Genomic DNA, 14324 nt, shown 5'->3' with positions numbered 1-14324 from the left:
TCTGTGATACTTTTGTATATGATGATTGCGTTTTGCATTCTGTTTGTGCTTACTCCTACTTTGCCCTTCAGCTTACGCTTGGGCAAATCTATTAATCTCTCTCTCTCTCTCTTCTCTTCTCTCTCGCTTTCTCGTTCTTTCGCTCTCTCAGTTTCTCGAACTCTTGCATTATCGTACCTTCGCTCTCTCGATCTCTGTGTGGGAATAGTAAATCCACATATTTTATCGTGCAGCAGGGTTATTCCGTATAGAACACAATATTGTATGTGAGGCTAATAGCGTCTCATTTTGTGGAAACTTAAAAATTATCAAGAGTTTTGACTTTCTTTTCAATAGTTCTAGATTTCCTGATAGTTATGGCCATTAAAGCCAAAAAACGCGTCAATAAAAATTGAGACGCTTACACAGCGTCTCACTTTGTTCTACACGTGTTCCACATATGTATCTCATCAGATTCTGCTAGATCTATAGTTCTATAACAGTTTTATAAAGAGTTTTGCTATATAAAAGCGAAAAAATTAATTATAAGGTACAATATAAGTTACAATATAACGAGTATTGAGTCAACGGGTTAACGTGATCGGAAAGGATGTCCCTTTTATGCATAATTACCTTTTATCTTTTTCAAATTAAAGAATTAGAAAAATATAAAAGGTTAAATTGAAATTGAAATTAATTTACATTGAAAGAAATAGATAAACATAAATTTTTTACATTAATAAAAATTAATTTCTTTATTTATAAATATGCATTTAAGCGAAGAAAATGTATTTAAAAGAAATGAAGATAAAGTAATTAAGTATATTATACATAAAATTGTGTTACACAAAATTATAAAAAATTTTAAAATAAATAATAGTTATTTAAAATAGTACACTACATTTACACTACATTTACATACTGCGATATGCTTCGTAGTTAAAATAATTCAAACTACAAAATTAAAGCCGTTGAATTACGGACAACAAATCTGTCGTTAGAATTGCTTATTTTAGCAGCACGTGAAATTGAAATAATTTGACTACTTATGCATTTAAGTGAGATATTTAATAAAAAAAATCACCCTTCTAATCAATACATGTTTTTTCAAAATCAATTTGTAAGTTAATAACTTTAATATTTACGTCAGATAAGGAATTACGCCGCAAAAGTCATACTTGCGAGTAAATTCCCTTCTCATACATTCTACTTTTTATGACTTTTGTGGCGTAAATCATAAAAAGTCATAAAAAGTAGAAGGTATGAAGGTAATTTACTCGCAATTTTGACTTTTGCGGCGTAAATCCTCGCCTGACGTAAATATCAGAGTTAACTTAGTGATTAACAGAGATATTGTAAGCGACCCAACTGGCCAAATTTTATTGAACTAAAACGCTACGTTTCGACCGTGGATCCGGTCCTTTTCAAGCGCAAATACACCTCTCACAAATATATTAGTCAGGTATAATGCCCTAACTATGCCTTAACTTAGTGATTTAGAAAAAACATGTATTGATTAGAAGGGTGATTTTTTATTAAATATCTCACTTCAATGCATGTGGTCATATTATTTCAATTTCACGTGCTGCTAAAATAAGCAATTCTAACGACAGATTTGTTGTTCGTAATTCAACGGCTTTAATTTTGTAGTTTGAATTATTTTAACTACGAAGCATATCGCTAAACCGCTAAAACATTGATGCTACCGCTATGTTGATCGTGTATACCAATGAAAACACATAACCTTGCAGATTCGTCAAACTAAGGAATACTAAAGACGCATTTTTCCTAGGAAAATTTATTTGAAGGAAATGAATATAATTATGATATAAATGATGAAGATAAATGATATACTTATTTTCGAAAATTTAGGATTAACGCATTACATTCTTAGTTCGCTAAGTACATTTGACTCTTTTCTTTACTTTTAACTTTTTATTTTAACAACTTTTTGAAATTTTCCACAACTTATACATTTTTGACAATTGTAACAAACATTTTCTTTATTTTTTATATTTTTTTTATTAAAATTTCTCGGTTTTCTTTCTCGAGGATTTGTCTGCGTGGCAACACTACGTAGAATTAAGCTATCAGTCTGCGTGCATATGTCGAAGTTCTCATTTCGTGCTCTGCATTCTTTTGGAGTAGAAGGCAATGGGGAGATTAGGCGAGGAACACGGAATTCATTAAAGAGAGATTCCACGTCTGGCTTGCGTGTTGAGATTACTGGAAGGAAAGAAAATTTTGATTGCGGTGAAACCAAAAGAAAAGGTCGGCTTGCATCAATCCTGTGTCAATCGACTTTAAGCTTTTAGATTTTTTTACCTTTTTGGGACGGCCTCAGGAAATCGTAGGAATGAGGACTTTGAAGGGTAGGACTGGATCTCGACGTCGACTCCGGTGCGTAGATCTTCTGATGAGTAGCAGCAGTTGGATGATCAACAAGGATCACCTTCCTCGGAGGATCCAGGAGGAGGTTCGCTGAGTGTCTTGCACCCGGAGTCGACTGTGCGTCGTTAGCCAGTCTGTCACTTAAAACGACCTTCCTCTTCTTCGTGGAATAAACCAAGGGGAGCGGTCGTGTCGAGCGTCGTTCTGTACAAATCGTGATCACCACTTCCTCGCTAAGCCGGTAGGGGTGCGGAGTGTTCTCAGAGCGTGGCATGGTGAGGCTGGCTCTACCGCTTTACCAGACTGCTCGAAATATTATACCTCAGAAAAATCGGCGGCGAGTATCAACAACGGGGTTGCTAGGATACCAGCGTTACTTGAATATAGCCGCGTTTGACTTCTTGTTTATTAATGTAAAAAATTTATGTTTATCTATTCCTTTTAATGTAAATTAATTTTAATTTCGATTTAACGTATAATATATTTTTTTAATTCTTTTAACTCAAAAAAGATAAAAGGTAATTATGCATAAAAGGGACATCCTTTCCGATTTTCTATAGCGTCTGACCCTTATATCCGTAAATACGTGTTTCTCGAGTGATAAAAATTGTTTAACGCTCGAAACTCTTTAGAAAATGCTTCAATATCCTCAGAATTACTCGAAAAATATTTTACATAAATCGGAACTCAGAGATTTCAACTGGCTTCTCAACTCGGTGTACTCGTTATATTATAATTTTTTTGAGGTAATTTAAAAGTAATTTTTTTTGCTTTTATATCGCAGAACTCTTTATAAAACTGTTATAGAACTATAGATCTCACCAAATCTGAATAAGAGATAATTTACTTTTATAATATGCTTACATATAATAATACTAAAAGAATATGTTACTAAATGTGTTATTTTTTAGTATTTATACGGTTCTTTAGAACCGAATTTATAAATTTATGTTTATTTACTAACAGAGAGAGAGAGAGAGAGAGAGAGAGAGAGAGAGAGAGAGAGAGAGAAAGTAAGAAAGAAAGAGAGAGAGGGTGGAGCATTATTTGTTTTGCGCCGAAAGGATTCTTTTCAAACGTTAAGTGAGCGAGAAAAAGGAAAAAAAGTAGACAGAAAGAGAGAGAAACAGAAAAAGGTATTTATAAAATAAAAATATTATTAAACCGAAAATACATTCGTAGTTCAATCATATTAAAAAACCAAAATTCAACCAGAATTTTTTGAAATCAAAATTATTTATATTATTAATTAAACAAGAAAAAATACATACGTTTGTTTTAATTATAATTGCATTTTTAAAAATGTCTTTTTGTTTTTAAATGTATGATAAGAAAATTATAAATAAAAAAAACAGATTCAATAGATTAAAGCGTAAAAAAGACAATATTTGTTTCAGTTTCTTCCAAAAAATATTACAGTCGCCAAAAAATAAAAAATTACAATTTTCCAAAAAAAATTTACGTTAAAAAAAATTGTGCAAAAAGTGGAACGCTCGATAATTTAATTGTCATGTTTTTAATAAAAGTTTTCTTTTTTTTATTGTAATACTGGTTTGATTTAAATTAAATCTGCTAAACTGACTCCATTATTACATAATTGCTAAACTGATTATGAAATATATTTTATTATTAAATATAATAAACGTAATTTATTTAGGTCGAATAAAATTATAAAAACATCTTTAGCAGTTAAGGAGATTGTTCAGGATTGCAAGCACCGCGATCAATTACCGCGATTGATACCGGTACCGCCATCCCTGAGCCGCCCCCTGAACGAGGCGACTACGCGCCGCTCCTCCCGCGTCATTCCTGACCGCTCGGTCTCTCACGTAGCGCTATCGATCCGGACACGCGAGGATCCCGTGATCCTGCAAAACGCGCCGATTGGCCTAATTCATTGTCGCGTCACCGAATGCTCCGGAAACGGGCCCGCGAGACCGCCGGTCCTCAGTAGAAGCTTATCGAACAACTCGTGCGGTACTCCAGCTAGTGTGTCTCCGTACTGAGTCTAGCTCTACTCCAGTTTACGCGGATTTACGCCCCGTCGTGTATCTGTGCCGCAATTATTGTGCCGCCAGTGCATCTTCGTGCCACGGTTTCGACGGCACTCGCAACCGCGCCGTTTGCGCGCGATCGCTCCCGCTCTCACGGTGTGGCGACGAACATTTACGCCTCTGAGCGTCAGCATCTTCACCCTCGCATAGCGAGAAGTGAATGTTCATTTAACTTAAGTGCGCGTCTCCGCGTGACATCTTTGCGCCCCAAGTGCGCTCGAAGCAGTGCGTACTCGCACGCGTCAAACACGTGCCCGTCGCACATCCTAGCCGCGCCTCAAATTGTAAAGGCCACCGGCTACCTGTATATATATGGAATAAAACTGTGCTGTGCACCATCGAAGGAGAAATCCAGTGTCTGCTCATTTTCCGCACTCCGGATCCCTGTCGGGGTCGACCCGGCCTGCCTTGCTCCAATTGGCGAACCGGAGTTACGCCCGGCCAAGAATTTCGCCAACAGAGATTATACATCAGAGCTCAGGTAACTCCGCGGGGAAGCGGGGCGGGCCGCGCGCACGCGGGGGTACGCCATAAAAGATGGGCGAGAGGGTCGAGGGGAAGGGTATAGATTCATCGGAGGGGGGAAACTGCGGGGGGAAAATTCCCCACGCGATTTACTAGTAACTGGACAAGTTTTTATCGCTGTCCAATCAGATTTGAGAACAAACTCGAGACTGTCCAATCAGATGACAGTATTTTGTGGTAACCTGAAAGACGTAAATTCCCTAGGCGGGTGATGGGGAATTTTGCGCCGCAACGTTGGCACTGGGGTGGGGGGTGGGGGATCGTCGAATGCGGACGCTCCGAGGGAGCGCTCGGATCGGCGTTATCGTCGCGTTATCGGTCGCGGGCGGAAATCTGCCCCGATTCGTCACCGCGTTATCGATCACGTTCAAATTCGTTCGAACTCGTTCAAGGTCGCTCTGCTCGACGTCCCGCGCGGCAGTGTGGGTGAGCGCACGAAAACGCGGTCGAACGTGTTCAAGGTCGTTATTTTTTTCACGGTCATGATATCCGTTCTTCGTTCTTGTTCGTTTCGGTTTCGATCCTTCTCTACTACGTATCGTAGATGACGCAATCGCGGTGATTGTGTAGTAAGCGCAGTCGGGGGATCTAGGGAGCGCGGGATCGTATCGAGATAGGTACAGATCTGGAAAAAGGGGAAAAGAAAGAAAGAGAACACATAGATGAAATATGTAGTTTTATTTTGAAAAAATAAAATATATATACAAAAGTCGAAACACGTTTACATTTTTTGTGCGTATGTGCGTTGTGACATTAGGATCGGAAACAGAGCACGGTAATCTCGCAGTCAACGATATTGTTAGGATCGAAGAATTCGCTCTTCAGTATCGCAGTTTTAGTCGAAGTTCCCATCTTGATCGCGTTGGCGGCTATCTCCCGATAGCGCGAATACTTCGCGTCGACTTCCTCGGTCGCCGCGCTCAGCGCCGAGACGACGCGATCGACGTAAAGTTGAACATCGTATAGCGTGAGCAGGGTTTTGAGCGAAATCGCCAGACGAGCCGCGTTGGGTAGCTCCATACGCAAGATCGGCAAGTTGTTGATTGATGCGAATCGCAGCGTCAGTCCACCGATCGATATTGGTGAGGGGGGGGGCGGGTTCCATCGGCGAGGTTGAATTGCAGACATGACAGTATGTTGCGTTTACGTTCGACTAGCTCTTTCCACATATCGAGCGTCAGGAAGACCTCTCTGCCTTGTTTGTCTCCCAGAGCGATATCCACGTACGAAGGCGTATAATGTATACTGTACCACGGAGACTTAATCGTGATACCTATGGCTAGGTATTTGTAGCCAGTCGTCGTCAGCAGATAACGCATCGTCAGGATGCGTACCGCAAGCAAGTCAGCGGGCATGTCGGTGGGAGGGTGAGAGCTGAACCGCCGCGACTCCCGATGATGGTGATGATGATCGTCCGCCGATTTGATCCTTCGTCTTTTGCCGTTGTCGTTCACCTCCAAATCCGTCTCGCGAGGGGAAAGATCCCTCGACGCGGGTCGATCGGTCAACGTCGAGAACATTTCGCGCACACGCTGTAGTAGTATCGTTCGTTTCTGATTTTTATCCGACGCGTCGTATTCGGCTGACGATGCGTTACTGATGCTTTGGGGAGAACACATCGGTATAAGTAGAAAAGTTCTTACTTATATCGCGCGATGTGTGGTGGGGATTTGCGCGGGTCCTCTACATCCTTCGGTTGGTACGGCGATCGGAAAGCTGAACGCCCGAATTGTTGTCATCGTCCGAATAGCTCACCGGTGACGTTAAATCGCCGACGCGTACGATTCGATCGAGAAGATCGCGCAACTGTTGCAACAGTTCGGTCTTAGGACAAACGATATTCAACAGCCGTAGATCGAATTTACCGGCAGCCGTGTTTTCGTAAATTCGTTGAATCTGTAGAACTGCGTCCGAGTGGTGAAGTACAGATTGCCGTCGACGTATCGAAAAATCGACGTTACGCCGGTCGGTATTCCGGGAAACGTCGCCTCGAGAGCCGTAAATGTGCCAATTTTCTTGTTGCATTCGTTTATCTCGCCCACCGAGTTACCGTTGAACACCACGAAGGAACGTCCTCTGTGGGTGTTTACCGCTCCGTTGATTATCGTTCGTTCGGGAAATCTGAGTTCTTGCAAGGTCCTCGGCCAACTTGGTAGAAGCGGAAAAAAATTCCGGATATTGAACCATGTATACCAAATTATCTACGAACACTATAAGATCACTGGACGGGGATTGATAGGCGGCGGTCACGCGCGTGTAATTGTCGTGAAGAAAGCTCATGTGATTCGAAAAGGCTAGAGGTCCATTGTACGTCCTACCGTCGAGATCGATCGACCAAACGTAACGCCTGTACGAGATGTACATACGATTTTCCAAAATTAATATCCCGTTCACCCGAACAACGGTGCACAGGTCCAGCATTGGCAACGGTGGCGGTGGCGGCGGCGGCGGCGGCGGCGGCAGCGCCGGCGTCCGCGGGGGCTTGTTCATAATTTTTTCACCGTACAAACGTTGAATGTCGAGAATGTCAGATTTGTCGAGCTTAACCGAATACTGCTTGTCGGGAGTGAACGCGAACATCACCGATGTTCTGCGCTTATTGTGCGGCAATCCGAGAGAGTGGCCGATCTCATGCGTCAACGTGTAATGCAGGGAGAACTTATCCGCGGGATGTTTACCGACGTGAATATGCCACGACTCGTCCCCATCGACGTGTATCTCGGAGACGAACCCCGCTTCGTCCGTCGGGAAATACGCGTGGGCGAGCACGTTACCGGGACCGTCGAATTTGGTCGAGCAATTTGGGCCGTTTACGTCGATATTCGTGTTACTGTGACGTAAAGTTCGCCAAGATATCATAGTGTCGGGATTCGTTTCGGAGCGTTTGAACATCAATGCCGAATGCTGCGACCACAGGTCGAACGCGGCCTGCGCGGTATTCAAATCGTCCTGGGTGCCTACGTAAAACTTCCACCTCAGGTGAGTCCTCGGCCATTTGGATAGACTCGCTCTCGTTCCGTGTTTTAGGATATCTTGGAAACCACATCGCGGTTTACGCATCAATTGCAGCGTTTGGTTGTCGAGCGTTCCATCGCCGGACAGACCGTAGTATTGTTGAAATTCACCGATGGCGTTGCGAAGAACGTCGTTTCGTCGCTGAACTGAAACGCGTCCACATCTTCGGTCAGATATCCGTATTTCTGCAGGTAATCGATCGTATGTGCGTAATTCTCATCCGTGGGAGTGATGCACCTCGCGGTGATAAAACACGCGGTTAACGTGATTACGCGCGCGAGCCACATCGTCGAAAACAAGAGAGAGAGCGAGAGAAACGGCAAAACTGCGATAACAGCGTCTCGCGATATGAGCGCGATTGCCACGCGCGGTCTACGCGGTGACGCTCGTTGTCGATAACGCGGACAGGTGGCGGCGGGGTCTCGGGGCGGAAGAAATGCGTCGATTCCGGCGGGTGAGTCCGTTTGATAAAAAATGCATTTCTTCCTCTCTGTGCAATGGATAATTTTTTTAAAATAGTTTTTATTACACAATATCCTGCTTCTTTTATTAGCGATGACGGCGCGTCGCGATATGAACGCGATCGCGACGCGCGGTCTACGTGGGATGCTCGTTAGCGATAGCGCGGACAGGTGGCGGCGGGGGTCTCGGGGTGGAAAAATGCGTCGGCGATTCCGGTGGACTTTGGTCGGTTTGATAAAAAAGAAACACAATTTCTCTCAATGGAAAACGCTATTTTATATATATAAATATTATAAATAGTTCTCATCGCGCAATATCCTTCTTTGATTGCACATCCCTTCTTCGATCGCACTTCCTTATTTGATTGCACATCCTCGATATAATAAGGACTCGAGGCTAGACTTGTGCGTAGTCCAACCACAAGTAGTGTTTCGAGCTAGTGACTGGAATTTTTGTATAAAAAAACGCTATCGAGAAAATTGCCAATTTGGAGAAAATTGCCAATGTGGTGCAAGTTCAGGTTTTGTCCGTAGCTAGGGCTACGGACGACTTACGCAAGGCGATGCTGCAGCTGCAGCATCGCCTCAGGAATATCATCGATAGAGCACCGCCCTGTCTGGAAGTAACGATTCGCGTTGACAAGGACGCATGGATGTTCAATCGAATGTAAGTTTTGACAAACACAAATTTATATTGTTATATCAAAAAATAAAAAATAACAGTATTTACATATAATTATTTATATATTTATTTATATAAACATTATACCTATATTCATTTATCATCTTTATATGATTTATATATTTATTTATATAAACATGTATATATTCATTTACATATTCCGTTATTAATAATATGTATTTTTTTGCGCAGAGAACTTATCCTATCGGTGCTCAAAAAATCGAAGAACCACATGCGTTTATACGCCGCTCGGATTCGCAGCATGTATCGGGATGCTGCGCGACTCGATACATCGACGGAGCAGCGTCGCGATACATGTTGCAACGACGATGGCGACGACGAAGACGGCAACGGTGAGGACGGCAACGGTGAGGACGGGGATGTCAATGTCAACCTGATAGACGTCGACGCCGACCTGATAAACGTCGACGACTACGACGACGACGTCGGCGAAGGCTGGCCCACCCCCTCCCCCCCAATAGCAAATAAATAAGCGAAAATGATAAAAAATAAATACAATAAACAAGTAATATAAGTAAATATTGAATAACTATATAGATGTAATGTTTAATATTAAATAAATATAATTCCATAAACGACTGAAGAGGAGCATCTTTTATTTGCATTACAAAATGTGTTATACAAAAATCTGTGATTTATATCTATAAATATAATAGTAAATAAATATATAAAAATAAATACATGCGAATTATAACGAGATTAGACGCTCCCGCCACCGATATCGCGCTTCCGCTCACAGTGGGCCAAAACGGCAATCTAGCTGGACAAAAGTCGATTTTCGAAGATTAATATTTCTTAAAATAAACGATTATATTTTTAAGAAAGATATCTGATAGTTTATTTTCTACAAAATATTTACCATTTACACTTGTAGTTGTGTTATAACAATCATTTGAATACGTCGTATAAATGTCATCTCGCAAAACGTTAAATCATTACTTTAGCAGCGCTTGAGAAAGAAAGAAGTATTCTGCTTATATTGAAGAATATTAAAACTTCAAATAAGATAAATATAGAGAAAGGTATATATTTTTAAATTTTATTAACAAATTTTAATAATAGTTTTTTAATAATAGCGGTATTTTAAGTCAAACATTGCCGATTTTTAATTATAAAATTTTCAAAGTATGAAACTTAGAAAGGTCTACAAAAAAAACGCTGTGGATTGCTGCCGTCATTTTACCAGCATATTATTCCTTAGACATTTCTGAGTTTTATCCTTGAAAACTAGCTGCCACTAAGTGCCGCTCTCATAGATACAGCGTTTTTTAGAACTCGCAACTCGTCCGTTTGCGTAAAGATACACGAGACGGTCTCGCGCTGCGCGTGTATTTGGCGAGACTACCGTGTCTCTTGATATTGACATCTATCTATGGTTATCTATAATTGCTGCAACGGTGTACGATAAACAATATTAACAATAACAACGATGACACTAATTCGCAAGTGATAAACGGACATAAAAGTCATGTGAAAGAGAAAGGTAATAAATAAAAGTTATAATAAAGAAATATGGAAATAAATAAATTGTGAGAAAAATAAAGACATAAAAAAGTGAAATGAATAAGGCATGTCGAAATAAATAAAATGTAAAATAAATAACTATAGATAACCATAGATATATGTCAATATCAAGAGACACGGTAGTCTCGCCAAGTACACGCGCAGCGCGAGACCGTCTCGTGTATCTTTACGCAAACGGACGAGTTGCGAGTTCTAAAAAACGCTGTATCTATGAGAGCGGCACTTAGTGGCAGCTAGTTCTCAAAAATAAAACTCAGAAATGTCTAAGGAATAATATGCTGGTAAAATGACGGCAGCAATCCGCAGTGTTTTTTTTTTGTAGATCTTTTTAAGTTTCGTACTTTGAAAATTTTATAATTAAAAATCGGCAATGTTTGACTTAAAATACCGCTATTATTAAAAAACTATTATTAAAATTTGTTAATAAAATTTAAAAATATATACCTTTCTCTATATTTATCTAATTTGAAGTTTTAATATTCTTCAATATAAGCAGAATACTTCTTTCTTTCTCAAGCGCTGCTAAAGTAATAATTTAACGTTTTGCGAGATGACATTTATACGACGTATTCAAATGATTGTTATAACACAACTACAAGTGTAAATGGTAAATATTTTGTAGAAAATGAACTATCAGATATCTTTCTTAAAAAATACACTCGTACAAAAAAAATAGGGAACACTTCATGAACCCTAAAAATTAGGCTATTTTCAAACTGCTGTAAGTCGGCGAAAAATTGTCGTAAAAAAAAATTTAAAAAAGCATTTTGAAGCTTGAAGTTTCAACTTTAACGTACTTTTGAAGAATTTTTAAAATTTTTTTATTTTCTCTGTTGTACGCCTTAAAAAAGAACACATTGTTTTGTTCCTTAAAATTAACTTATGTTTGACTACTTGAAACTCAATTAAAAAATTTGTTTTCAAAAAATTCAATTAACGTTTCACAAACTACATAATTTTACCTACAAAATGCTTTTTTTAAAATTTTCCTACGATTTTTTTTGACCGATTTACACGACTTTGAAGCAAACCCTGTATTTTTGAGAAAAAATGACGTAACTCGATGAAAAATTATCGTAGAACAAACAAAAAAAAAGCATTTTAAAGCTCAAAATGTCAGCTTTAACGTGGTATCGGTGACTATAAAAAATTTTTCTGTCTTCCTTGTTTGGTGCTAAAATTAAAAATGTTGATTTATTCCTTAAAATTACACATTTTTAACACTCTGCAGTTTGATAAAAAAATTTTTTTCACAAAATTCAATACAAATACCACAAACTGTAACATTTTACCTACAAAATGCTTTTTTTTAAATCTTCCTACGATTTTTTTTTACCGATTTACACAATGTTGAAGTTAACCCTTTTTTTCTTGAAAAATGACATTTACCGCCGACATTAGCATTAACCAATGTGCACCACGTGGAGGTTGTCGGTCGGATTTTGCACATCGTGTGTGTGTGTGTGTGTGTGTGTGTGTGTCTGTGTGTCACAGCAGAGATAAGGACTCCGCAGCTCGTCATTTCTGCAGTATTTAAATGACTCCAAACCCTTTCTGCTGTGTGTGTGTGTACGTGCGAGCGCGTGCCTTTAAAATTGTGTGTTACCTCCTCTTTGATTGATTACTGCTTGCAATCGCTCTCGCATGTTTATGCACCTTTCAATTGCGCTTTGTGGAATTTCGCGCCAAATTTGCCTAAGCGCTTCTCCCAATTGGTTGAGATTATACGGCTGCTCCTCGCGACGCCTTAATCGTCGCCCTATTTCGTCCCAAATGTGTTCAATAGGATTTAAATCCGGACTATTGGCGGGATGTGGTAATAATGCAATATTATGCTCTTCGAAAAAGCGCCGAGTTACGTTGGCCGTGTGAGGACGAGCGTTGTCTTGCATAAACACAAAATTTCGGTGTATTTGACGCAAAGGCAAAATGTGAGGTCGAAGAATGTCACTCACATAACGCGCACTTGTCATCGCAGGAGGTGGTAAAAACTAAATCGGTTCGGCTTCTCACGGAAATGCATCCCCACACCATCACGGAACCGCCGTTATGAGCTCGTACTGGCATAACGCAACGGCGATTGTAACGTTCATTTCGCCGACGCCAAGTACGTACACGCCAAGTACGTACACTATCATTGCCGTAGAGACAGAAACGCGATTCGTCGGAAAAATACACATTTCTCCATTGCCTCACGGTCCAGTTTATGTGATTCTGCGCAAATTGCAGACGAGCACGACGATGCGTTAATGTAAGTGTTGGCACTCGCGCACGAGAATGAGAAGCAAGACCAACTTCTCTCAAACGATTACGAATAGTTTCTTCGCTAATGTTGCGTAAGGGAATAATTTCATCGCGAATATTCCTTGCGGTAATCGTTCGTCTTTGTAAAACTTGACGAACAATATGACGATCTTGTCGGATCGTAGTTATTCGAGGACGACCACTGCCTTCACGTCTCGCATAATGTCCAGTTTCTTGATATCTGGCCCAAGTTCTACTCACTACGGAAACGGATACGTCAACACGTTGCGCTACGTACCGCATGGAAAAACCTTCTTCCAGAAGTGCAATTATCCGTGCAACTTCTATTGCCGGTAAATGTCTACGCATCATTTCGAAAATTTTCTTTCGCTTGTTACGCTGCGAGACTTATCAAAATTTTGTTTCGTTTTTCACACTACAAAAATCGGCTGTGTACTGTGTTTATAAACTTTTTGTACGCATATCTCTAAAAATCAACGTCTTGCTGCAAACTTCGCGCCGTATGCAATCACGTGACTCGTGACAGAATCCCGCCAATATTTAAATCCCAAATGTGTTTAATGGAATTTGATTGAACACATTTGGGATTTAAATATTGGCGGGATTCTGTCACGAGTCACGTGATTGCATACGGCGCGAAGTTTGCAGCAAGACGTTGATTTTTAGAGATATGCGTACAAAAAGTTTATAAACACAGTACACAGCCGATTTTTGTAGTGTGAAAAACGAAACAAAATTTTGATAAGTCTCGCAGCGTAACAAGCGAAAGAAAATTTTCGAAATGATGCGTAGACATTTACCGGCAATAGAAGTTGCACGGATAATTGCACTTCTGGAAGAAGGTTTTTCCATGCGGTACGTAGCGCAACGTGTTGACGTATCCGTTTCCGTAGTGAGTAGAACTTGGGCCAGATATCAAGAAACTGGACATTATGCGAGACGTGAAGGCAGTGGTCGTCCTCGAATAACTACGATCCGACAAGATCGTCATATTGTTCGTCAAGTTTTACAAAGACGAACGATTACCGCAAGGAATATTCGCGATGAAATTATTCCCTTACGCAACATTAGCGAAGAAACTATTCGTAATCGTTTGAGAGAAGTTGGTCTTGCTTCTCATTCTCGTGCGCGAGTGCCAACACTTACATTAACGCATCGTCGTGCTCGTCTGCAATTTGCGCAGAATCACATAAACTGGACCGTGAGGCAATGGAGAAATGTGTATTTTTCCGACGAATCGCGTTTCTGTCTCTACGGCAATGATAGTGTACGTACTTGGCGTGTACGTACTTGGCGTCGGCGAAATGAACGTTACAATCGCCGTTGCGTTATGCCAGTACGAGCTCATAACGGCGGTTCCGTGATGGTGTGGGGATGCATTTCCGTGAGAAGCCGAACCGATTTAGT

The sequence above is a fragment of the Temnothorax longispinosus genome, chromosome 8 (genome assembly GCF_030848805.1).
Source record: "Temnothorax longispinosus isolate EJ_2023e chromosome 8, Tlon_JGU_v1, whole genome shotgun sequence".
Taxonomy (NCBI): Eukaryota; Metazoa; Arthropoda; class Insecta; order Hymenoptera; family Formicidae; genus Temnothorax; species Temnothorax longispinosus.
The sequence above is the reverse complement of the archived record's forward strand: the minus strand, read 5'-3'. Positions refer to the sequence as shown.